Here is a 27,202-nt window from a genome sequence, read left to right as displayed (position 1 = left end):
GCGGTCAGAGACCACACCCTCCCGACTGTAGCGGCCGCCGCCCTGCCGACACAGCGGCGGTCAGAGACCACACCCTCCCGACTGTAGCGGCCGCCGCCCTGCCGACACAGCGGCGGTCAGAGACCACACCCTGCCGACACAGCGGCAGTCAGAGACCACACCCTGCCGACTATAGCGGCCGCCACCCTGCCGGCACAGCGGCGGTCAGAGACCACACCCTGCCGACACAGCGGCGGTCAGAGACCACACCTTGCTGACACAGCGGCGGTCAGAAACCACACCTTGCCGACACAGCGGCGGTCAGAGACCACACCCTCCCGACTGTAGTGGCCACCGCCCTGCCGACACAGCGGCGGTCAGAGACCACACCCTGCCGCCACAGCGGCGGTCAGAGACCACACCCTCCCGACTGTAGCGGCCGCCGCCCTGCCGACACAGCGGCGGTCAGAGACCACACCCTGCCGACACAGCGGCGGTCAGAGACCACACACTCTCCCGAATGTAGCGGCCGCCACCCTGCCGGCACAGCGGCGGTCAGAGACCACACCCTGCCGCCACAGCGGCGGTCAGAGACCACACCCTCCCGACTGTAGTGGCCACCGCCCTGCCGACACAGCGGCGGTCAGAGACCACACCCTCCCGACTATAGCGGCCGCCACCCTGCCGGCACAGCGGCGGTCAGAGACCACACCCTGCCGACACAGCGGCGGTCAGAGACCACACCTTGCTGACACAGCGGCGGTCAGAAACCACATCTTGCCGACACAGCGGCGGTCAGAGACCACACCCTGCCGACACAGCGGCGGTCAGAGACCACACCTTGCCGACACAGTGGCGGTCAGAGACCACACCTTGCCGACACAGCGGCGGTCAGATGGCACGCCCCTCTACCACAGTTCCTGCTCCCTATTAAATGGCATCGCTCCGGTTTCCACTCTCGGGGATCTTCTGCGATTCCACATTTCATACCGATCCGTGTGAAGGCCTGGATCGTATTCGGCCGCGATCTCATTACCAGGATGGCGAACAAAACAAGCATCGATTGGAGCGTTGGCACCCAACCCGGAAGTAGCACACTCCCTGGAAGCCACGTGCTCCAGGTCACAAGTCGAGAAAAGAGCTGGCCATCAAAACATCGTACAGTAACGCTGTGCTACAGAACACAGCAGCTACCGCGCAACGGCAGCTTGAGCGGCGCATTACCAGCAGGTTATGTAAAAACGTGCACTGCTAAGTTGACGGTGTGTGAATTGCTTGGGCTGATACCAGTCCCAGTGCTCCGAGGCATAATTTATGCCCCAGCTGTATGTGCAACGTGCACCTGCGCCCGGATATCACTCACATTAACGTGCTCCACTATCGACCTAGTGATTGTGGCAGGCACGTGCCGGCGGTCCGGCTAGTGCGACGCTCAGGGCCAAGGTGAGCCAGAAACTGCAGCGGCGAGGATGGAACACTGACCTTCACAACACGGAGGGGCCTCATCGCCGGAAGCGCAGGTTACAACTCAGAACCAAACGCCGGAATACTTGATACGACAGCTGTCCGAGATAAGGGGAGCCAAAGATTTTCACGTGAACGCAGATGGTTTTTAAGATTTGACCGCCGAGTCTATCTGATCACCGAAAGCCAAGATTTAATTCGGTTTGACACGGTACCACGCTAAAGGTCTCGCGTACGTAAATAAAGTGTTTCTTTGGTCGAGAGCACTTTTTAACGTTGCTGCTTACAGAAATAAAGAAATACCAACCCAGATGACGTGGAAACTAAAGTTGGGTCAAGGAATATGCCGGCAATGACAGTCAATATAGCTTATGGAGCGTGAGAGACCAACGCAGTGATCCCTTGAAAAGGAGAAATAAACTTAGCCGATCACTTATCGCCTCTCAACCATTTCAATGGAAAGAAACGAATCCGTATAGCACATTGTTCAGACGCCACACAGAGTGTCACTGGGTTCAGAGCTCTACGAAAAATATCCTCACCGAAAATCGCAAAGCCGCTAACACGCTCGAGACATGTCGGAAATTGATTAAAAGCCGAGTTCAACCGGCCAACATATCTGACGCAAAAAATCCCATGGCAGGAGTCCCTTGTTTGCCAGACGTGTCAGACACACAAGGGACTGACGTGGCATAACTGACCAAACAGGGCCACATAATTAGGAATTGGAAGGTGAAATAGGGCAGAAGACCATGTGACACCGACTGACAGCCGGTGCAGATATCAGGCAATACCCGATTCCAGGTGAACATCGTCGCCATGGCGGTGACGCCAGCCGAAATAACGCCGCATGGCACACGTTTAACCATTGCACAACACCATGAGTGACGCAAGCGTGTAAATAGGAAGACATGCTGGAGGGTGCTACAGCGTCTACCTCATGTCAAATGAAGTCAAGGAATCCCTGCATCGCGAAAAGGCGTGAGTCTTCTGCTCGCACAAAATGCGAGCATCCCTCCACGCCACAGACATCGCACCCCTCACGGTGAAGCTGAGTCAAAACCTGACTTCCTCACGACTGGATACCCCAGTCATACATTATGTGAATGTTCCGTGCTGGTTGTAAATGACCAGCTACAAATGCACAGTCCAGCATGCCACGTGAGGCGGTGGGTTGCCATCGTGGGATCTGGACCGGACGGGCGCTGCATGACTGTCAGCCTCGACCCACAGAAGCCTCGGCCCTCAAGCCGGCCCAGCCCAACCGAGGCGAACGTGCAGCCAGCTCTGCATTATGTAACACGTTAACGTCTTCTATGACACCGTGTTTAATGACAGCACAAGCCAATCAGGGGTCGCGAAGAGACCTTTAACCCGCTGGGGGACTTGGCAAGAGTTGCTACGCCAAATGTCAAACTCTGGCGGTCTAGCTTCTGGGCCTTCTTCTGGGTCTGACCGCCGAAACAGAACCTTCCCATAAGGTTCTGTTTCGGTTGAGACTGGGTTGCAACGGATGGCAAGAAATGGTGGGGAATGATGGTGATGTGATTAGGCCCTCGCACATGAGGGCTCGTTCACATGGCCTCCGGGGAACGCATCGACGGCGTGCACCAGTGGACCCGTCTGACACCGTCCCCCCCCCCCCCCCCCCCCAGAACCAGTGGACCTCTGGCACCGCCGTTAGTGTGAACCCATCAAGCGCCGCCCCAAAAGTCTCGTTCCTGGTTTTTGGCTTACGTGACCGGAGGATGATACCATGCCAGAGGGAAGCGGCTTGATGGCGGAACAGCACAGGGGGGGGGGGGGGGGGGTCGGGCAGCCCCATCTACCCTCTCCCCATGCGGCAAACTACACTAGCCTTCTGCCTAACACCCCACGTGAAGCGCCCGGCGGTGTTACACGAGAAGGACCGACGCCGCTCCTGTCTGCGCACATGAGGGGCTCCATCGGCACCGATCGCGGCCACGTGCTCAGCGGTGGCTGGTCGCTTCGGCCGGTCACTGACCGACGGTGACCGCGTCACCCGCGGTGATGAGGCCGAACGACTGACGACCGACGGCCAGGCCTTCACCGAGCGACCGACGACCGACGGCCAGGCCCTTGCCGAGCGATCGACGCCCGAAGGCCAGGCCTTTACCGAGCGATCGACGCCCGAAGGCCAGGCCTTTACCGAGCGATCGACGCCCGAAGGCCAGGCCTTTACCGAGCGATCGGACGCCCGAAGGCCAGACCTTTACCGAGCGATCGACGCCCGAAGGCCAGGCCTTCACCGAGCGAACGACGATCGACGGTCAGGCCTTCACTCCGACGCGACCGACTTGACGGGTGCAGTTACCGGTAGTTACAGATAGGCGCTGTACCGGTACCGGTAGGCGTTGCAATACCGGTAGATACCGGTAGGCGCTGCAAGTTCAGACCGAGCTTAATCACCAAGCTTTCGATTCGTGATTTTTTGTCACGCTTTCATTTTTACGCACCGTCGTGCCACAGATTAACACAATATGATGATTGAAATTATAACGATGCTGATGCGGTTGCTGATGATGGTTCTTATCATGTCATCGATATGAATATGAGAATGAGTATGGATATGAGTACGAACATGAATATGCATATGAATATGAATACGAATACGAATATGAACACGAACCTCAACATTCACATGCACATGAAGCTGAAGATGAAAAAGATGATGATGCCGGTTATTAGCATTCTAGTAAGCATGATTGGCCTGACAAAAGCGGGCGTCCTACCTTGCTGCCGGCGTCGGCTCTGTAGAGCGGCCGGTCGGCGAGGGCCGCGAACGGCGAGACCCCCGACTCTTGGTGGCCCATCGTGCGGGCGCGCTGTCACCTGGCGGCGGGCGGCAGCGGTCAGCGGCCGGCCACGGACAGGCGGCACCCGCCGGCCGCCCGCACATCGGTCCTCGTCACCCACCGACTTGGCCACTGGCTGGCATGACGTCATTAATGGCCATGTGCTGGCCATTGCAGCTGGTTCCTCCAAACCATCGCGCACATAATATCGCATTCATTGGTGGCACATCCTAAAACGGGCGCTCAGGCGTGTGCCGATGTTGATGCTGTGTTCCGTATTTCGTTCAGTAGGGTGTCCAAGATGTAAATATAAACTCGGCCTGCTCACGAAATTCGCTGGCACAAATCGGATTGCCCTCTAGACCCGAATCTAGCCATCTGACCTGCCCTTCCCACATTTGCCAAGCCTGACGCGCTTAGCTGCTGGGCTGAGACGCGCTTAGCTGCTGGGTTGACCGCCATCCGGCTCGTTGTCGATGAGCCGCTTTCGAGCAAGCGGAGGGGCATTGGGCAGGTAAAACCCCAAGCCAGGACAGTACCAACAGAAAAGATATCGACATCCCTGGCACCCAGGCGGCCAAATATTGAAACATCCCAGCTGAAATTTCCAGCTCATGATGGCAGCAGCTAGTAATTTCCCCATCATCACACAACCGGGCGCAGTGAGCTAGGTTTTTAATCAACATTTATCGATTGCGCCCGCGCATAGCGAAGCAGCGAACTTAATTCTTCAGGCAAATGCTCACGCGGGGGTGCTGCTGCGCTCTTACCGATACCTGCCAGCCGCCACCCCTGGCGGCACTGGCCGGCGTGACCCCGGCCAGTTTGATTCTGTTCGGACGGCGCGTAATGGCTAACCGGTCTGCCATAAGCTCCGAATAGTCGGACGGCCCATCTGATTTCCAGACAGTTCAGAACGAGTTTTTCCGTTCTCTCGGGAGCGTACTGATAAAGCCAAACAGCAGTCCGTGATATAACGAAACTAACGAAGCGACGTTATCGGAAGCCTTCGACAGCGCTCTGTGGTTAATGGCTTCATCAGGCGCCGATTAAGTCACAACTGATGGGCCGCGCCTCCGACGCGCCCCGAAAGTGGTCCCGTCCCGCTCTCCCCGGGGGCCACCGATCCGTCAGGCCCCAGACAGCCCGCTAATGGAGACGAGCAGGCCTCCAAACCCGACCTCTCAAGGTCGCGGCCGGCCGCGGCGGCGCCCCAGCAGCCGGCGAGGTGGAGGAACCCCCGGAGCCGCTGCCGGTCCGCCGACGCGCCGCGGCCGGCGGCAGCGGCGCCGCGGAAGGCGGAGCCCCCGGAGCCGCTGCCCCGGAGCCGCTGCTGGTCAGCCGACGCGCCGCGGCCGGCGGCAGCGGCGCCGCGGGAGGCGGGGTCCCCGGAGCCGCTGCCCCGGAGTCACTGCCGGTCAGCCGACGCGCCGCTGCCGACGGCGACGGCGCCCGACAACCGGCGAGACGGAACCCCCGGAGCCGCTGCCGGTCAGCCGACGCGCCGCTGCCGACGGCGACGGCGCCCCAGCAGCCGGCGATGCGGAACCCCCGGAGCCGCTGCCGGTCCGCCGACGCGCCGCGGCCAACAGCAATAACGGGGTCGTCCTGCGACCGGGCACAATAACCGACTCTCAGACCAATGGCAGGGCGGGTAATTTGAAGACCGCACGACATGCCTGTTACAGCATCCCGGACGCGCCGCTTCCGCTCATAAGCTCCTGTCTGTACGGCGGTCGCAGCGGGCCAGCCGGTTAGTGCGCTCCCTGCCAAGGATGTGTGTGTGATTGGAGCTTTACGACGCACTCAGCTGCTGAGGCTATATGGCGTCGCCTGCCTCTCACCCTGGCAGGAGGGGCGGGCACCGCGGGGAATCGAACCCCGTACCTCTGGTTCCCCAGACGCGCAGTGGTTAACGCAGACGTGTTAACCACTACACTACCGCACTTGTTAACCACTACCCTACCGCACACACTTATCTGAGTGTTGTGGAGGAGGGACTACTTGTGAGTGGAGGGGGACTACTGCTCGTGGACCCGAAGAACCATTAGCATAACCAGCAGGTCCTACGGCCGCCTCCCTGTTCATTAATCGCCAAGGACGCTGCCGGGGGTCACCCCACCGCTGGGGACGCGGGCATCCGGAGGAGCGAGGCACACCGCGGGGCGCAGCGCGAGGCGCCCCGCCCCCTCGTCACACGCCCCAATGGAGAGGCTGCGGACGTGTAATTTAGGCCGGGTCTGCGAGGGAGCGCTGTGGGTACCGCGTCCGCGGGTCCCACCACACCGGACTGCGGGCCCCACACCGGACTGCGGGTGCGGGCCCAGCACACTAGACTGCGGGCTTTCACATCGGCTTGCGGGTCCCATCATACGAGCCCATTATACCGGACCGTGGTCCCATCACACCGGACTGTGGCCCCTGCAACCGGCCAGTGGGCCCCATCACACCAGACTGCGGGCCCCACCACACGGGACTGTGGCCCCATCACAATGTCACACCGCCGGAAGTTCAACAACCATATTTCCGCCCTGACAGACTAAAACAGAGCCCTGAATGTGAGATGGTTGGCAAATAACCACAACGTAACATTTCTTCACGCGATCATCACCACGGGACAATCATCAGCATTGGCAAATATACTCAACACAAACATCGACAAGGCGGCATGCCGCACCCGCCAGTCACATATTAGGTTGCCCACGGCGCGTCAGAACAGTGACACACGGCATTTGTTTATCGGATTTCCGTTGACTACAGCCTCTTGTCACATTTCGTGAGGGTTCTTAAAGGGAATGTTCCACATTTGAAGATATTGAGGTAAGCGTCCGATATGATGGGAAGAGCCAACTTGCAACTATTAGTAAGCTTTCAAGGTTCAGAAACGACGCTAAGTAGCAAAATTCCAAAGTTTGTTACCATGCCCCCCATTACGTCATTGTTTGATGGCGTCATGGAATAGTTTCGTGACGACAGCAATACCTGGCAGCATCTGGCAGCCAGACCTAAAGAATACCTCGAAACATACGAAAGCTGACGCCAACCGGCCATTCTCGGCGCGGGGGCCGTGCCGGGTGGCGGATTAGTGGGTGGTCTGTTTGCGGATTTTTTTTCCTCGTGCTGGCCGTGAGAAAAGCTTCGGTGGACGGTTTGACATATGCAATGTAGCGATCGCCAGCTTTTATGGCAGATTATTAATATGAATGCACGATATGCTGCGCTGCTGCTGTTGCTGCTGTGCTGCTGATGATTTTGTCAATACTTTATTGTCGACCGATGGTTGTCTCCCGTGCTGCAGTCCTAACATTGATATCATGTGATGTGCACAGTAGTTACTTTCTTTATTGTTTGCAATTGAAAATGCGGTGTCATGCGAAAATTAATAACTTTGTAACGTTGCCATGAATTGATTGCCAAACCATTGCTATGGCTATGGCTAAGATGGTAAGCTTGGGCTACCAAAAATTGTTTTTTCTTTAGGATTATTTATGCAATTAATAGTTAACCCTGATAAAACCATTGTGGAGCAATGACATTCTTGCTCTTGATAGTTCTTTGGCATTGTTAAATCAGTTGTTATCAGTCATTCATAAATTATAAGCTGCTGTCCAAAAGGCTTGGCATAGAGTAGTCAACCAATGTGGTGCAATGTGTAACGACACGGGTCAATAGCTGTGGCACTACCTCAGTGTTGTACTGTGACGTGACATAATGAACAATGATATGGTTTTTGTACTGCAATCCTTGCTGCTTTCATGATGCATTCCATCATGAAAAGATGGGTCAAGTGTCCTTCCTTGTATTGACTCCCCATCTGGCATATGACTGACCAAAAACACATGATACAACACACAAATCACTACACTTTCAGCAAAGTTACACAGATGCACTACATAGATTTGCCGTCGCGTCTTCTTTTTCATAACTTTCAGGAGAGTGTCCGTTTTTTGGGCGCCGTACTTTTTAGGCAGACAGCGGCGTTTTTTAAACACTGACCCGTGGCCTAGGAATAAGGAAAAATGACCCATTCACGATGAGTGCCGCACAACCCGAAAGTGCTCACGCTTACGTTCGCGACACGCAGTCAGCAGCGAGACCTTGCTAACAGCCCATCAACTTCAGCGCATTGTATCATATGTGCCGCATCATCGCTTTTGCGAATGTACCAGCGGCCATGCTGCTTTACCGTAAGCAGAAAACAGCCTGTAGTATGACCGCGATCGCATGACGTTTCTACGGCGTTATGAATGCCGAGGCAACTTTAAAATAGGCTCCAAATAAACCTTTCCGCACTTTTGCGGGCGTGTAACTCAGGAACCAGATCGTTTTGAGTCTTCAAAATGACATGACCGACATGACATCAAAAGGTCCTCAAGATGGCCATTTCAGTTCAAAACCCCATACAAATGTGGAATATTCCTTTTAAACACTCATACTTTGCTGCTACAGTTAAGCGGGAGTTTCTATATGTCTTCGGAACGTGAGCACCCGTTTTTATGGATGTAAGAATTGTGTGCCTTTTATTGAATCATGCGTCATTGGGGCTTTACGACGCACTCAGCTGCTGAGGTTATATGACGTCCCCCACCTCTCACCCTAGCAGGAAGGGCGGGCACCGCGGGGAATCGAACCCCGTACCTCTGGTTTCCCAGACGCGCAGTGGTTAACGCAGACGCGTTAACCACTACACTACCGGCACCCCGCCTTTTGTTGAATCGATGAGCGTTTGTATACCCGGAAATGCTTTAAGACATGACAGCACAGAAAAAGTCGAGCGCGTATTTTATGTTCGTGGAATGCATGATACATTGGAATGTGCTGCAAGATGAATACACGCATACATACATGTATACGTACAACGGACTTCAGGCCTACCATCACCGAGTTTCAGATTCGTTGCGGGCACTTGGTCGCGTGCCACTTCAAGACGGGCTATGGGTACATCCGGAACGCACTGCGGGTTTCGTCAGCTGTGGCCAAGGACGGCCAGCCGGAGAACTAGAGGACCCCGAGGACGGGCTGTGCGGCCAAGCGAAGGAGCAACGAGTCCTCAAAAAACAGATGGTGCACATGCAGTGTCGCAGCCAGGGTCTTCCAGCGACAGTCACAGCTCCGCAAACGTCGCCGGAGCGACGACGCCAGCCTTCTGCGCCGCAGCAGGCAGCGCTCCAATTAGCCACGCGCTCAGACTGAGCCACTAGAAAGGACTAGAATAGAGGGAGGCTGGTGGCACGAACCTCTCTCTTCTGAAACCGTTGATATTAGTGTCTTTTTGAGACCGTTCAGATTGAGCCTCTCTCAGTCCATTTATACTTCACGTTTCCATTTGGGGTCGCTTCCATTACATATGGCAGCCCAAATGCGCTTCCATTTGGGTTGTCATTGGCAACGATTCGTAGCAAAAGCACGATGGCACACATGCAAACACGAATAAACAACATTACAGTCCGAGCATCAAACAAGCGATGCACAACACATTCGTCTTTTACCACCCACGTCCAGCCATCCGGCTAAAAGTAAACCCTAAGTAGGCCTGGCACCTTTGCTATCTTATTGGTTTGGGGAGAGCCAGGTATCAATCAATCATAGAGAAAAACTGGAAAAATGTCACACCCAGCGTGTGAAAAGGAGCCGCCGGAGTTAACACGGATCCCACGTACTTGTTCAACATCATGCTTACCTACGAGGGTCTCACAGTTTTCAAACTTTTTCCCAAACTTGAACTCCAAGAAACAAGTTTTTTCGAGACGCGGTTAGCCATATCCGATTCCGAACGACGGAAGTTGTACCACTTGTTAACTTCTTGCCCAACTGAGGGCACCATAACACCTTGGCTCCGAGGTGTAGCTTCCTATCAACTTGAGAAGGCTCCCCCCCCCCCCCCCCCCCTCCAACTTTGAGAAGGATGTGGGCCAAGTCCGGGGGAAATCAGTTTGATTGCGCATTTTAGTGGCCGTTTTCATCATTGTTTCACTGTTCGCTACCCCCCCCCCCCTCCCCTCCCCCTTCCCCAATCATTTCACCAAGAATACTGGCATGATGATAGCACCACCACGTAATGGTAGCCGCGCGCAATAATAGCCGCGCGCAACGGTAGACGCGCACAAAGGTAGCCGTGCACAATGGCAGCCGCGCACAAAAGTAAACACGCGCAATGGTATCCGGCGCAATATCCATGTCTGCACCAGAACTTCGAATAAATATTGCAAAGCTAAGAGCCAACGACTGGCACGAAACACGCAGTAGGAACCTGAGGGAGCTGCTACAATTTCCTACGTCCTGAAAGTTTGCTTTTGTTTATCGTCGGGCCCATCGCCTTTGACTGGTGAGACACCCACCCCTCCCCTGGTGGCAGCAGCACGCGAACGGCTCCGGATGTGCCGCAAGGTACGTGCCGAGTGCACTCTCACAGCACCGCGCCATCACGAGCGACACTGAGGACACGCGGAGCTCTGAAGTCCAATTACGTGCTGAGTGCACTCTCACAGCACCGCGCCATCACGAGCGACACTGAGGACACGCGGAGCTCTGAAGTCCAATGCCAGCGGACAGTCTGGCAGCCGCCGCCGCAGTTAGTCGCTGATCGCCATCAGAGGCGAATGTTCGCGATCATTCCGCCGGCCGGGGGCTGTCCGAGACGCGAGCAGCCAGATGGCTCGGGAGGCTCAGCGGCCGGTGGGGCCGTGCCAATCGCCGGTCTGATGGGCTATCGATCTCGGCAGTTGAGATTTACAGCACAGCCTTCTGCCGGACTTCAGCCGGGCTGGGTCCGACATTGAATTTTCATTTTGATTTTCAATGTTTGAATTCACAAACATTGAATTTTCAATTACTGTCGATCAGGCAACGACATGTCGGCGATTTTTTCTAAATCATAATGTAACAAGACACTTAAGCGAGCAAGAGCCGTTTTGGATACATTTGGTCCAGAGCAGCTGCCTTTCAATCGATGATCACTTCACGCCTGGTCCGCTGCCTTCCCATCGGTGGTCGAATAGCCTTTGGTCAGCAGGTTTCCAAATCTGACGTCACTAATGAGGGCATGAACGCGAAGACTGACCGATCCCGAGACGATCCAAGGGCCTGTCGAATAACCACTGAAGCTAAACGCGCCGTCAAGTTTTGTCATTCTCCAACTCATACGGCATCTTTGCCTACGTCAGAGGTTTTCTCTTCAAGCCGCGAATAATTGTGCGCAGTTTGAGTACAGCTGTGTAGACCTTTAAGCACGGGATGTGCGACAGGAGAGTTCGCGGGGGTGTTTTTTTCCTGTTATGACCGCGTTTCGAAAGAAAGTTTACGATATTCGACAGGGCGCAAGAAACTATATTGTAGGCGCTCAGGATCTGTTGGCGTTAAAAAGCTGCTTTTGGAGCATAACTCTCCGCTCATTTCAGGAAAGCAGTGTAACAAAACTTCTTTGACCGGCTAGAGCTCTTGAAGCCAGGCTATGACTGACATTGAGAAGTGATCTGTGTACACCCAGATCGCTGCTGTGATCTGCGTACACCCTGCGGATCTCCGGAGCGGGAGGCCCTGATCAACTTCTGATCGAGCCGAACAAACAAATGTCTCAAATTCCGGGCTGCATATGACCGCGAACGTTGGCCACGACAGCACATGACGGGCAGCACGAGGGGTGCGGGGCCTGGCACTGCCGCCTCACTCTGTCTTTTTGTTTTTCTTTTCGCCGTCTACCCAAGTCCACCGCACAAGTTGCATATTTGACTAGCGAGTGTGGCAACAAAAGCCAGCGCATGAAGGGATGTTCCAGACAGATCACCAATCTGCTCATGTAACTTGTCCACAGATCAGCATATTTTGCATTTGGCCCCTTGAAGCCACACAGCGGGCCTTCACCCGTCTATCACAGGTCGAAGACCGCTGGCACGACCGCAACTGCCCTTTTCTTCGTCGGGAGAATTCGACGCACGTTCGCACCGCATCAGATTGCAGCCGTTTTGGCGATGAAATCACCAACTGAGCTAGCGGGATGACAAATCTACAGCGTTCAGACTCGACTGAGCCCGACACTGAGCGCGCCGACTCCATGGCGGACGGACCCGGACCGTCACCTAATTACACAGCCACGTGAGCGACAGAGGAGTCCCTCGTTGGTCCGCTCACCGCCGCTGACGTCACCACGACGGCCTGACGCACACTCGTCACGGCGTCGGAATCAGCGCGGCCGAGAGGAGAAAAACACAGCGTAATTGAAGATGAGATCCGCAGATTGCATCTCCGGTTACTGCTATCAATTTGCCCCGGAGGAGGAGTCATTGGTCCGCATCCGTTATTGGCTTCAGCCGCCATGTATCAGTTGTGCAGCAGCTTCGCGCCCCTGCTGCGTCACCCGTAGCCGGCGCGCAGCAATCACCGGCACTGCGTGACAACGCGGTCCTGCTGCGTCGCCCGCGGCCGGCGCGCAGCAATCACCGGCACTGCACGACAACACAGTCCTGCTGCGTCACCCGCGGCCGGCGCGCAGCAATCACCGGCGCTGCGTGACAACGCGGTCCTGCTGCGTCACCCGCGGCCGGCGCGCAGCAATCACCGGCACTGCGCGACAATGCAGTCCTGCTGCGCGGCGCGCTGGTTACTAGCGCGGTGTGTCGACACCGTGCCCTACCCAGCGGTGACCAGCACCGCACCAGCGCGCCCTCGACGCTCCTGGCAGCCCCCTGAATGCCATCACAACGCGCGCACGACTTTCCGCTCCTCCTCAGCGTGGAACATCCCACCTCCCCTGCATACGGCATTCACGGGCTCCTCCTCAGCGTGGAACATCCCACCTCCCCTGCGTACAGCATTCACGGGCTCCTTCTCAGCGTGGAACATCCCACCTCCCCTGCATACGGCATTCACGGGCTTTCTCACCAGCGTGGAACATCCCACCTCCCCTGCATACGCATTCACGGGCTCCTCCTCAGCGTGGAACATCCCACCTCCCCTGCATACGGCATTCACGGGCTCCTCCTCAGCGTGGAACATCCCACCTCCCTGCATACGCATTCACGGGCTCCTTCTCAGCGTGGAACATCCCACCTCCCCTGCATACAGCATTAACGGGCTCCTTCTCAGCGTGGAACATCCCACCTCCCCTGCATACAGCATTCACGGGCTCCTCCTCAGCGTGGAACATCCCACCTCCCCTGCATACAGCATCCACGGGCTCCTCCTCAGCGTGGAACATCCCACCTCCCCTGCATACAGCATTCACGGGCTCCTCCTCAGCATGGAACATCCCACCTCCCCTGCATACGGCATTCACGGGCTCCTCCTCAGCGTGGAACATCCCACCTCCCCTGCGTACAGCATTCACGGGCTCCTTCTCAGCGTGGAACATCCCACCTCCCTTGCGTACAGCATTCATGGGCTGTCCACGCAGTCACCCACACCGGCTGTGCGGTCTGACTCACCGGCGCTGAAGCTCGACGAATCCCTGCTGCGTCGCGCGGCCGTTCCTGTCCGCCGCGCTCTTCCGGCGACACTCCGGTCCTGGGGCGGGGTCACTGTCGCACGTCCCGCTCCCAGACCACGGGTCACGACTCACCAGTCACGGGGCACGACTCACGAGTCACGAGTCACGCCGGCGGCGGCATGGTCGTCCGGCCGGGACGCGCCCGGCGCCGGCGGGGACGCCGTCGCGCGCGGGTCGCACCCGGGCGCCGCCCGCCGCTCAGCCGGCGGCGGCGCTCCTCCTGCGCTCTGGCGGAGCCGGGAGCCAGCTGGGAGCGCGTCGGGAGCGAGCTGGGAGCGCGTCTGGCTCAGTGAGGTCGGACAGCCGACCGAGCAGCCAAGCGGCAGCCGAGCGGCAGCCGAGCGGGGAGCCTCGTTCTGCTGGGAGCGGTGCGGCGCCCGAGCTACCGGCGCGGATTGAGGTCGCGCTGCCGGTACATGGTCGCGCGGTGGCGTCACAGGCCTATGGCAGCTTCAGTGCACGCGTGGAGACGAGCTGCCATCTCAACATTGAGCGGACGGCCCAGCGGCGCGACGGCTCATCCGAGAACGCTCCTGCCGGCAGAGGGCGGCGGTTAGCGGCGGACGATGACGGTGGGGGCTAGGGAGGAGTCTCGTCAGAGAACGCTCCTGCCGGCAGAGGGCGGCGGCTAGCGGCGGACGATGAGGATGGGGGCTAGGGAGGAGTCTCGTCAGAGAACGCTCCTGCCGGCGAAGGGCGACGGTCAGGTGAGCTGACAGAGGGACAAAGTGACACAGAGCGCGTCAACAGACCACGCACAGGGAGCGTGTCAAGGTCACAGACCAGGAGGTGATGTGAGGCGAAGCATTTGCAGAGAGGTGCGAGACGAATGAGGAAATGTCAAAATAAAAGATGCATCGAACAGCAGGATATACCATACTGGAATGGCGCAGATCAGCACACCAAATAAATCAAATAACGAAACAGCGCGGCCGAACAGCGTCCAGAAACAAAACGGTATGACACTGCGGCATACGGCGCAAAGCTCAAATGCATGGTAAGGTAAAACTTATTTGGATATTGCGGTGTTAGGGGATGGACGAGACCTGGTGGAGTGTATATATATATATATATATATATATATATATATAGATATATATATATGTGTATATATATATATATATATATATATATATATATATATATATACATATGCATCCTCATACTTGAAAGCAAACGTACACATTTGACCAGCATCTGATAAAGATCCCAGCACAAAAATATTGTTGGACTGCCTAATCAGATTCATGTCATGAATTCCAACAATGTTTTTGTGGCGGGATCTTTATTAAATACCGGTGAAATGTGTGCGTTTGCTCTCAAGTATTGAAATACCGCAGTGTCATACCCTTCTGCACCGTATGCCGCAGTGTCATACCCTTCAGCGTCGTATGCCGCAGTGTCATACCCTTTTGCGCCGTACGCCGCAGTGTCATTCCGTTTTAGTTCTGGACGCTGTTCGGCCGCGTTGTTTCGTGCCAACTTTACATCGGATCGTGCCATTAGAGCAACACAGATTCACGCCTTAGGTAAGCCCAGGCAGTTTCACGCGTCGCAGCGCTCTGTGGTGATATGAAACATGTTGTGTTCGGTCCTCGCACCTCGCGGTGCATGCAAGTTCAGCGGTTTTTTGTTTGTTTTTGTTTTTGTTTTTTACTGGCCATGCTTCCCGCGGGCACTACAATTAATGTCGCACAACATTTTGTTATGCGTCAAAATTCCCTGCACTTAGAAAGGATTCCCCGCCCGAACCAACCGAACCGGGTTGGTTGAGCCGGGTTGTTCTTGCGCCCCCGATGTGAGGCAGGCACGTGTTACCATAATGTGTGACGTGTTATGTTAATGCCAGTTCAGCCCGTCCTTGCAATGTCTCGGGTTCATCGCTGTGGTGAGCCGATCCCAACAGCCGTGGCGACTCGCTCTCTTTTTTTTTGCTGCCTGAAAAGTATAGCCAGACCTTTCGCTTGGATGGATTGCTGAAATTAGAGCGCACCTTAGGCCGTCCCATCGCGCCGGTCCTGCCCCAGCAATCTTGGTATTTCAGGTCAACGGCAGCATTTTGTGCCGAAAGAATATGGCACCGTACTGCTGAACCCGGTCCGTCCTGCGCCCTGGCGTCACCTGGCTTTTAGTGCGGCCGCTGCCACTGGCCGCGAACGCTCCCAGTCAGGGGCCAGCAGCGAGCAACTATAGCGACTGCGAGTCAACTATAGTGACTGCGAGTCAACTCGCCATGGGCGGGTGAACACGAAGACAGGTGTTCTTATCAACTGAGCTTCCGGACCTGACTGACTTACTGTCACAGAAAACAGCTTTCAGCCACATGAACTGCAAGCTGGGGTGTTGATGGGATCTAGCCCCCGCCCCACGCCCGCCACGTGACTACGCCCCTGTGTTGGCACTGGCCATGCCATTAAGTGGTCCGAAATCGGCGTGACTCTGCCATAGCCTAGTAGCTAAAAAGTGTAACAGCAGCTTGTGCCATACATCATCGTGACACGACCGTCCGCTGGTAAAATGCCTACGACCTGACGTCGGGAAGACGGCACGTTGTCATCACCTGGCGGTGGCGGCGCCCAGTTCATGACAATGTTTATCTCAGGCATATGTGACACTTGATTCCATATGTGATAGACGTGCAGTCTCCGTGGAAATGCTAAGAGTACTCCTGCTGGCTGATGCAATAAAAACGGAGAGGAGCGCCCGGCAAAACCCCCCGAGCCACTATTCACTGTCAGGCAAGTAGCCAGCGCCGATGGCAGCCCTGCACTCACGTCGAACGTCCTCAGGTCTGGAAGGCTTTGAGCCCAAATTTAAATCTTATCAACGAATAAGGTGTGTCCTTCCTTATGGCCTGTTCAATGTCTGCCCCACACTGACAGTAATTGGACGAAGCGTGTGTGCGTGTTGCGAGTCAGATCAGCTCTCTCATCGTGCGTCGCGCCTTTCAACATTCTCTTGGACGGGTTGCACGCGTGATAAATCGCATCAGTGACAACTGTGCTTGAACAAATGACAACAAGTGACAAGTGACAAGTGACAACTGTGCTTGAACAAATTTCCCGAACACGTGATACATGCTTGATGAACAGCACTCAGCTGTGCAACGGCTTTGGAGAGTAACCGGGCACTGTGCCACGGAATGATATATAAAGCGATGGATGACGTCAGGAGCTACTGAATATTTTTCAACAGAAACACATTAATGTCAGGTTATCGGGTGAGTCATGATCTTAAAGTGTAAATTTCACGATGTTCTACTGGGGATTTCCCTTACTTTATCCTGCGCGTTCGAAACCAATATGCCTTTCTCAATGTGACGAAAACTTGACTACTTCTCTCACGTGCAGTCTTGCGAAAAAAGAGCCTGGAAATCAGGCAACCTCCCTTAAGTCTAGCCGCACTGATCTAGCACAACAGACAGAACAGCGAGCAGCCTAGACCGGCAGATAGACAGAGGGCAACCTCCCTAAAGGCTAGCCGCACTGATCTAGCACATGACAGACAGGAGAAAGGGACCCCGGCAGATAGACAGAGGGCAACCTCCCTAAAGGCTAGCCGCACTGATCTAGCACAATAGACAGAACAGCGAGCAGCCTAGACCGACAGATAGACAGAGAAACAGCGAGCAGCCTAGACCGACAGATAGACAGAGAAACAGCGAGCAGCCTAGACCGACAGATAGACAGAGAAACAGGCCGACCAACCATCCTCCCCAAAATACGGACACACAGAGGCGTGCGTGGCCAGTACACCACGCCGTCAGACATGATGAAACGTTCCAAAACTAGCGTGGAAATGAATCTGGCATCGTTCAAAAATTTACGACAGTCAACCAAACCGTGAATCACCACAGCCACTTCTCAGAGTTATGCCGTCGGCGCCCCCTTCCGCTTCACCACGTTATGGATCGAATGTTTGCATTTAATATTTCACAATGGAGCATGCGCACATGGCAAGAATTCGTTCTCATTGCGCCTTTACAACACACTCGGCTTCCGAGGCTACGTGGTGTCGCCTGACTCTCCCCTAGCGGGAGGCGGGGGTAGGGGGGGGGGGGGACTTCAGGTCCCCTACACGCGCAGCTTGACCACCACAATATCGCTACCTTAAGGCAAAGAAGTCAAATGCTGGCTGAATGGCCATGCTAAATGACGCTTTTGCAATCCAATGTCACTCAACCATCACATCTAGTGTGATGCACACATGCCCACACGGCTACTGCGTCATTAGGGAAGCTTCCAGAAACTTACGTACGGGGATTTCCAACTAGGCCGGCTTAGCAACGACCAGCACAGCAAGATTGAGTGCCACTACCCTGCACCTCTCGACACGGATCGGAGCTCTCAAAGCAGCCGCTCAACTGAAGACGCTAAGCATTTGTCAACTAATCCGGCACGCGACACCACACGTGCTGCACGTCTGCTCGGCCCAGGCAACTCACGGGGGCGGTCGCGTCATGTGCCCGGCCACACCCTCAGACGCCCGCCCAGCCCCCGCCCAGCCCCGCCCTGACCCCGGGGCTGACGCTGACCCTGCAGACCTGCCGCCCCCGCCCTGACCCCGGGGCTGATGCCGACCCTGCAGACCTGCCGCCCCCGCCCTGACCCCGGGGCTGATGCCGACCCTGCAGACCTGCCGCCCCCGCCCTGACCCCGGGGCTGACGCTGACCCTGCAGACCTGCCGCCCCCGCCCTGACCCCGGGGCTGATGCCGATCCTGCAGACCTGCCGCCCCCAGCCTAACCCCGGGGCCGACGCTGACCCTGCAGACCTGCCGCCCCCGCCCTGACCCCGGGGCGGCGCCTCGTCTCAGGCACGGCCGGTGATCTCACGTGCAGCCAGACGCCTAATGATCCAGCGGCAACAGGAGCCGGTCGGCAGGCCCCCGGCCAGCTGCGCCACTGGTCCGGCCGCAGCCGACGAGGTGTCCGGCCGGCCGAGCGCTCCCCAGCTGACTGAGCGCTCTGCCCACCGCCGGCCGCCGCCAGGGCGCCGTCGGGGCGCGGTCAACGTAACCAGGCAGGCGGACAGGCGCGGCAGCTCACGCGGAGAGGGCCGGCCGGCCGGCCAGCGCATGACGGACGTGCCTGCCGCAGGACACAGGTGCCCTCCGCAGGACGGACGCGCTCTCCGCAAGACGGAGGTGCGACGGAGATGGCCGCCGCATGACGGACGTGCCTGCCGCAGGACACAGGTGTCCTCCGCAGGACGGACGTGCGACGGAGATGGCCGCCGCCGGGCGGATGTTCCCGCCGCAGCACGAACAGAGGCAGCCAGCTGGTCACTGGTTGGATCGGACGTCGCCGAACAGACCGCCGGCGTGAGTTGCGTTACGTGTTCGTGGCGGAATGTGATGCTCCGGCGACCAGCGTCGCACCGCTCTGGCGGAGACCGGCACAGGCAAAGGTTTCCTGTGTCCGGAATCGAACCTAGCTCGTACTCGTACTCGCAGAGGGAGAATGGCGATGCCGCCGCCGCCCTGCCGCGCATCACTGCGACGGCAGACGGAGCACGGGCGCCTGCCGAGGTCACCGGGGTCACCGAGGCCGGACCGAGGTCAGAGGTCCGGCGGGCCACGGCTGCCGCTGACAGGGCGTCACGCGTCTCGGGACGGGTCACCACCGCGGGCCACGGAGGCCAAAGCCGAGCTCAATGGGTAACATCCTCCGCGCGGCCGAGGTCACAGACACCAGCAGCGCATTGTGGCGCGCGTCCAGCTGGCCTGTCCGGCACGCGCCTGGTCACGACCAGTCAGCACGGCCGAAGCAGGGAGGGGGGGGGGGGGGGCAAGAGCGATGTAATCGTGTCTAGTTGTGACGTCCGATGGTCTCAGCCGGCCTCGGCCACCCAGCACCAACCTCAACGCGCTGGTCTTCTGGAACGCCGCGCCAGCCAGCCAGAGAAATTCAACATCGCGGAAAGTTAATGGGTGGGATATCGACGAGCAGCCAAGAGAAGAGAGCCATCTATTTTCCATCAGCAGCACAATGCATGAAGTGGATATTTTTAACTCCACGGTACCGCGACGAACGAGAGAGAGCCCTCTGGCGGTGCCTGGCCACCGCTGGTGGCGCGCTGCTAAGAGAAGACCGGGGGCTCAGCGTCACGGTGTCCCGACAGAGGTCACCGGTCAGGGGACCCGACACAGCGGAGCACCAGCACAGCGGTCACGGGTCAGGGGCTCGGACTGAGGTCAGCCACCAGGGAGCACCCACACGGCAGGTCATGGGTCAGGGACAGGGTCTGAGGTCAGCCACCAGAGAGCGGCCTCACGGCGAGCAGAGGGGTCGCCACCGCACTTGTCCAAAAGCACGTGACGTGTGCCCAATAAACCTCCACTCATGCACAGGCCGTAGCGATCCAAACACAATCCTCTTCGACGCAGCTGCTTCGGCGGACCCAGCGTGTCGTCTCCGGTTAGCCCGGGCAGGAGCCCGTCCGAGTGATGTCCCTCGGCCGCTGCGAATCGGTGGATCCCCGTAGGCAGGCCACGTTTTTGCATGTTAACTGAGGAGGCAAATGCCTGTTCAGTCGTGAATTTTTGGGTTGCTCAGTGGGCCCCATGGAGAGATGCGTGAATAAATGAGTTATTTTCCGAATGGTCTGGATGGGTGAAGAATATACAATTCTGCACACCTGGAGAAAAAAAAACGTGAGCACATGTGATAACCAGGGCTTACTTTCCTTCAAATCCTTCCCCCGCCACGGGGACTTCCGCCCAGTTGAAGGTCGTGAATACCTGACGGGACCACGGGTCAGTCCATCGGGTCTGAGCTCGCTCCGCTGGGAGTGCGCCGACAAGCGCCCGTCCGGTACAGACAAGTCACACAGGCAGCCGCCAACCAGGACGTACTATGGACCGCTGACCTGACAACAGACTGGTGTATGATCCTCACTCAGCTGTGCTCTGTGACTGTGACGCTCTGTGATGCACAGCGAAGCTCGGATACGACATGTTTGCGGTACCGTCAGGCAAGTCTGTCAAATAAACGACCTCGTGTGATCGCACTACAGCCGAACCGTCTGCTTCTAACAGTCCACTAGTGGGGTGTGAACCTACGTCAGTCCAACGGCTGTTCGCTCTCTTCATTCCATGTGCAGCCTTCCTCTCCAGCAAGTCCACCCATCCGCCAACGCTGACCGAGCAAGTCCACCCGTTCACCAGCGCTGATCGAGCAAGTTCACCTATCCGCCAGTGCAGTCTGATCAGCACTTCCCGCACACTCACTGTACGGATCGGCCTTCGCTATGTCCAATCCAGTTCCAACTGCGCACCACGAATACGAACGCTCAACACGCGAGCAGGATCTGCCGTGCTCGTTCGCCAACGAGACCAGACCAGCCTACGTGGCCAGCCCCCCGATATCAGCCCAGAGGGCGACGTGTCTACTTCGATCCGACCTCCTCGGTCCACTGCGTCCCACTCCACCGCTCGCGCGCTCCGATCAGTCCACTGCGTCCCACTCCACTCCACTCCACCGCCCGCGCGCTCCGATCAGCTGGACAAAGACAGGCAGAAGCAAATCAACAGTCTTCTCGCCGCAGGAGCAGGAGGTTCCCACCAGCTGGCGCGTCGGTCCCTCTGACCAATGCGCTGGGATCTCTCGCTCCGAAGCCGTCCACCGCGACCGTCCGTCGGTCGCGCCAGCGTCTGAGGACGGCTCGGCACCAGCCACGGCACCTCGGCCACTTCCGCGGCGCACACTGCCGCTGCCGGGCCACCTCGCCCGTCGGCCGGTCTCGCCACCACCACCGCCGCCGCCGCCGCCGCCGCCCTTGACAGAGCTGCCGAGGTCACCGGGCTACGTCACCGCCCGGCCGCGGCCGCACGAGACTCCACTGGCGTCCGGAAGGCACGCAGCCAAACCTCATGCATGATTATATATATATATATATATATATATATATATATATATATATATACATGTATGCAACGTCTGCATTGTCTACATCTATGTTACGTCATCTATAGCCGTCAATCTATATTTTGGTATGGGTACAGTTGCACGATGTTCTCAATAATCACATCTCCAGCTATATTTGTATTAACGCCAGTTGTCATGGACGCTCGTCCGACGTGCGGCTATCGAGTGTGCGCGGAATGACGTCGGCGCCCCGATCAGCTGGGGGAATCCTTCGATGAGGAGGGGGCCCCTCGCCACGGGAGAGGCTCCTCGCTATATAGGAGCGGCGGCTCCCCGGAACGGAAGACAAGCACTAGCAGGGCGCACCCCTGTCATGCGAGTCGAGCCGCTTCCGCGTGGGCTGCCTTCGCTGTTTGGAGGACGCCGCAGCCTAGCCGCCGGGCCGGTGGCATCACCGGACACCGGCGGTCCGGCGGCCCCAGCTCCGCCCGCGCCGCAGCCCCGCTCGCCGCTCGGCACCGGCGGTCCGGCGGCCCCAGCTCGCCCGCGCCGCAGCCCCGCTCGCCGCTCGGCGCCGGCGGTCCGGCGGTCCCAGCTCCGCCCGCGCCACAGCCCCGCTCGCCGCTCGGCACCGGCGAGCCGCGGGACGCGCGGGAAGCCCCGGCTGACGGCGCGCGCCGCCGCCGCAGTCCGCAGACGGCTCGGCCGGCGCGCCGTCTGCAGCGCGGGCGACACCGATTCCGGGAAGTGGCTGGCACCAGCCCGCCGCCTCCGGCTGTTGTCGTCCGGTCGGCCGCGGTGAAGGACGTCCGACCGCCGGCGCCGCCCCCCGGCCCAGCCACGGGCCCCGGTCGGCCGCGGCGCGATGTCAGCTGGCTGACGCGGCAGGCCGCCGGCGACGTGTGAGGATGTGACGCGTCCAGCGGCGACCCGAGCAGGCAGCCGGTCCACGAGCGTGCACTGTAATTGCGCGTGATGTCCGAGATATCCTCGACACAGAGGAGAGACGCGCTCCTCCTCTCTAGCCCAGGCAGCGTGTCTCGTTGACGCACAACTTGAAGCGACGACGCGTAGCAGCGACGACCCTCTCTCGATAGACACTACTCGCATCCACGGGCGACGCGTACTGAGCTCGACGCGTAGCAGCGACGACCCTCTCGATACAGACACTACTCGCATCCACGGGCGACGCGCACCGAGCTCGACGCTGTGACGTTACCTGGCGCGTCGCAGCTCATGCGTCATCCGACAAGCCGTCAGCAGGCACGTGCGCACCGGATTGACGTCACGACAGGCACACGGTCAGCAGCCCAGCCACGCGACACGCCGACGAAGGAGCGCGGGGGTGAAACACAACGGCAGTTGCACAGCGACGTGGCTGCTACGCATCTTCGCCTCCACGAAGCAAATTTGACCCACTCAATGCGATGGAAACATGACCAACGCTCCAGAACACCTAACAATGTATTTTATAATTTTTTGTGTGGCTACGATGGCATGAAATAAGTAAATGGTAAGAAGTAATTGCAGACGCAAAATGAGCACTGCAAGTCACAAAAAAGGAGTAAAAAATAGGTCACGAGATTCATTAACAAAGAAGTCGTGCGAGCAGAACATGTCAGTTACCGTTTCAGTGAGACCCAGATGTCCAGAGGCCATCATGGAACTCATCAGAGGGGCGTCCTGCCCACGCTCCGCCTGGCGCTCCTTCAAACCGCATGTGCCAGACCAAGCCCTGTGATTGGTCGGCGCGGGCGTGACTCGAGCGCCGTCGGCCGGTGCCGGACACGTGACACCGTCCAGTGGGACCCCGCCCGGATACGTGACACCGCCGTCACGTGGCAACTGGGACTGACGGCGCGCGCGACAGCAGCCCTGTCACTGTCACCGGCAGCAGGGCCGGCCGGCGCCCGGTGTCGGCGGGGCGGTCAGCCTTGCAGACGGCCGGGGCGTCACCTGAGCGGCTGAACGGGCCAAGCGCGGCGGGCCACACGGAGAGAGTTTAGACTCTGGGGCACTTACAGGGTCCGTGGATCACGCTCCAACGGAGAGAGCCCAGACTCTGGGGCACTCACAGGGTCCGTGGATCACGCTCCAACGGAGAGAGCTCAGACTCTGGGGCACTCACAGGGTCCGTGGATCACGCTCCAACGGAGAGAGCTCAGACTGTGGGGCACTCACAGGGTCCGTGGATCACGCTCCAACGGAGAGAGCTTAGACTGTGGGGCACTCACAGGGTCCGTGGATCACGCTCTAACGGAGAGAGCTCAGACTCTGGGGCACTCACAGGGTCCGTGGATCACAATCCAACGCAGAGAGCTTGGACCCTGTGGGCACTCACAGGGTCCGTGGACCACGCTCCAACGGAGAGAGCTCAGACTGTGTGGCACTCACAGGGTCCGTGGATCACGCTCCAAGGGAGAGAGCTCAGACTGTGGGGCACTCACAGGGTCCGTGGATCACGCTCCAACGGAGAGAGCTCAGACTCTGGGGCACTCACAGGGTCCGTGGATCACAATCCAACGGCGAGAGCGGGCACTCAGTATCTGCAGATCATGCTCCAACGCGATGTCGCGTGCTCATTACCTCGAAAACCAGACGGTGGTTAGCGCACGCTTGCTTCCTTTTGGGACTCTGAGTCACCTTTTTGCGACTTCAGTTTGCCTCCATCTAAGCCTCCAAGCTCTCAAAAGCATCAGTAAAGTACCTGTAAGCCTGCAGCTCAGAGCGCCGACTTACAACACACTGCGGCGCGCACACAATGGCCGCCAACGGCGCACTACGGCCTAACGCTGCAAGGGCGCCAGCTTCCAGCCTCTGTCGCCTCCTGAGCAGCGGACGCAGGTGCCAGCAATGCTCGAGGTTTACTGTAGTCGATCAGCTGCATATTGAGAGCAGAATGTTCTGCTCGTTCTAGGACCAGTAACTGGAAAACACCTGTAATAGCGCCTTCTGAAGGGCGTCAGCACCGACAGCCGAGGCTTCTGATGAGCGTCAGCGCCGACAGCCGAGTCTTCTGAAGAGCGCCAGCACCGACAGCCGAGGCTTCTGATGAGCGTCAGCACCGACAGCCGAGGCTTCTGAAGAGCGCCAGCGCCGACAGCCGAGGCTTCTGTGCCGACCCAGCCGCGACGCCGGCCGCCGGGACTTGGCCCGTTAGTCAAAGTCAGAGTCAAAGGCGGAGCCAGGGGCGGGTCAACCATAATCGGAATTGGAGTCAGGTGCGGAGTCAGTCAGAGTCAGAGTCAAGACGCTGGGTGTGACGTTCCACTGACCCGGCCGAGAAGCAGCGCCGGTGATCGGTGCCACCGGTAACACCACACGGTAACACCACAGCGCCGCTGGGCTCGCCCTGGCACGGACAGCTGAGGGAGCCCGCCCGGACTGGAGGTCGGAGCGGACAGGCTGGCTGCGGCCGCCCCGACACGGCAGCTGAGGGAGCCAGCACCGGACTGGAGAGCGGAGCGGATAAGGCTGGCTGATGGCCCGCCCTGACACGGCAGCTGAGGAGCCAGCCCGGACTGGAGGTCGGAGCGGACAGGCTGGCTGGCACCGGCTGGCCCGACAGGCTCATTGTCGGCTACAGAGGACCCGCAGGCGCGATGCTCGTCAGCCTGACCAGCGCAGCGCAACGGATGGCTGCCAGCCTACCTCGCATACACCACACATTGTAGACATTAACGAGACAATTTAGAATCAACACAAACATGTTGATTCCACAACTCCCACGTCAACAGAAGCGGGGGGTGGATGCAGCTTGAGCCTTGACCCCGTTCCTTGCCATCCACGGAATCAGGCACGATCCTACTGTGCCAGTGATTTGAGCTCCCGCGTCACCCTTCTCGTCCCGGTGGTGGCACCACCGCGACCTGGACAGCAAGCTAGGCTGATCTCTGAGCTACGGCTCGTCCGCTCTGGCATCACTCCCCAGCGAGGGAGGCTACCCCGCCGGCACGTCTGGCGACGAGCGGCCCCTGGGACGGCAGAGCCCACGGCTCTGGACGGCTGGGCGCGCGCTGCGGCGCCCATCCGCCCCGTCGGCGCGGCCATGAGACCTCTCCGCGAGGAGACGGCGGCGCCGGCTATGGCTCCCTCGGCGGCGCACCCACTGGCTGGCGTGCCGCCGCGCCCGAGTTGCTGCGAGAGGCCAGCTCCAGCTCCGTGGGCGCCTCATCGCACTCGGGGAGGTGGAGCCGGCGCCGGTGGGCGCGGCTGTGGAATGCAGATGATACACTGCTGGTTCTTACAACTGATGTCTACCCTTGTCCACATTGCACTGACACCTAGTGCATCATCAACCAATGACCAGCACTGCTGTTCCCATGCACAACCATTTTGTGTGGCCCTAGCCTGGCACTTCTGCCTGGTGTTGAAGGAGCCTTATGAATTTAGCATATTGATTACATGCATGCAATCAGTGTTAATATCTACCTGTTTTATGTACCTCCCACTCACTTTTTTGCCCGCTGCAGGCTCCTTGAGCCACAGCATCTCTGCAGATGTGCATTTGATGTGGGCCTTGATAAGGCCCATGTTTAACAGAGACATGTTCAATACAAGAACAACTATGGCAGTGTGACAAAATCATGACACAGGATGCAGATAAGTACCAGTTCCCAGTATTCATATTTACATTTGTAGGTTGGCCACAGGTTCATGCAACTTTGGATGGCATGTGCAGTGTATTTGCATGCATGGCGCAATGCATGCACATGATCATTTTCTGAGATATCCTTGTAAGGCACACCAAAGATCACTGATGACAGATTTGCCAAGACAAACATACCGAAAAACAGACAGCTGCGCTACAGCACTGCTTTAGATGATATGGATGATACTTCAGGGCATACATTAGTAGGTCATCAGCTGAATGCAAACTGCTGTATATGGCTGGCCATTCATGGAGTTTGATACAGGTTATGTCAGATGAGGGCTCTGCTGCTAGTGCTATCCAAAGTATTTGGTGGTGCTTTATTTTGACCACAGATACAGCCAAGGGGGTAAACACCTTTGCCTTTGGCTCACTTGATCACTCTGACACAGCAGACAGCTCTTGATGGTAAGATGGGAATCAGCTTATCTTTTAGATTCAAAGCTTGTGTGATGTTCACCTTTACTAATAAATGTATCCAGGCAAACCAACTATCCTATCTTTCTCAGTTGGTTTTCCTGCAATGACTTCCCAAAGCTCTCTGTACACATTTATAAGAATATTCTGATTCCATCCAGGCCTTCTGAATACATTATAATAACACATCTTGCAGCTTTAGGCATGCAGTTTGGCACAAGAACTATCCTGTCTAACCATACCTTAGCGATGGCATCAGTTGAAAACACCTGCCAGCTGGGTATTCTTGGAATATTTCCCCCAAAAACCGGCTTAAAACATCAAAACAAATACGCCCCCTTCTGGGTGGCGCAAGACTGACCTTTGTTTGTAAAGATGGGATCTTCCAGAGATTTATTCAGCCTCCAAGGACTTCAGCAACATCGTTCCCTTGCACCTAGAGGAACTGGATGAGCCAGCGATGGACGAAAAGTCAAAATATACACCACAAAATGCGCATACTTTACTCGCGCAGCGCACCGGCCCCC

General features: G+C 57.6%; 1 long non-coding RNA gene across 3 annotated transcripts; it reads right to left on the bottom strand.

Annotated features, from left to right (window-relative positions):
* Positions 1–396: 396 nt before the first annotated feature.
* On the bottom strand, positions 397–27,202 carry LOC119104233 (uncharacterized). Of its 3 annotated transcripts, none has more exons than XR_005094909.1 (4): positions 27,037–27,202; positions 13,679–14,273; positions 4,197–4,296; positions 397–426 (listed from the first exon to the last, which is right to left on the bottom strand). It is a non-coding gene; the product is annotated as an uncharacterized LOC119104233 (long non-coding RNA). The 3 variants fall into 3 exon arrangements; XR_005094910.1 differs by lacking the exon at positions 27,037–27,202 and adding an exon at positions 20,803–21,455; XR_005094911.1 differs by lacking the exon at positions 27,037–27,202 and adding an exon at positions 18,575–18,679.

This window comes from Pollicipes pollicipes, unplaced genomic scaffold, assembly GCF_011947565.3.
Source record: "Pollicipes pollicipes isolate AB1234 unplaced genomic scaffold, Ppol_2.1 Scaffold_6052;HRSCAF=7182_pilon_pilon_pilon, whole genome shotgun sequence".
Lineage (NCBI taxonomy): Eukaryota > Metazoa > Arthropoda > Thecostraca > Pollicipedomorpha > Pollicipedidae > Pollicipes > Pollicipes pollicipes.
The sequence above is the reverse complement of the archived record's forward strand: the minus strand, read 5'-3'. Positions and strand labels throughout refer to the sequence as shown.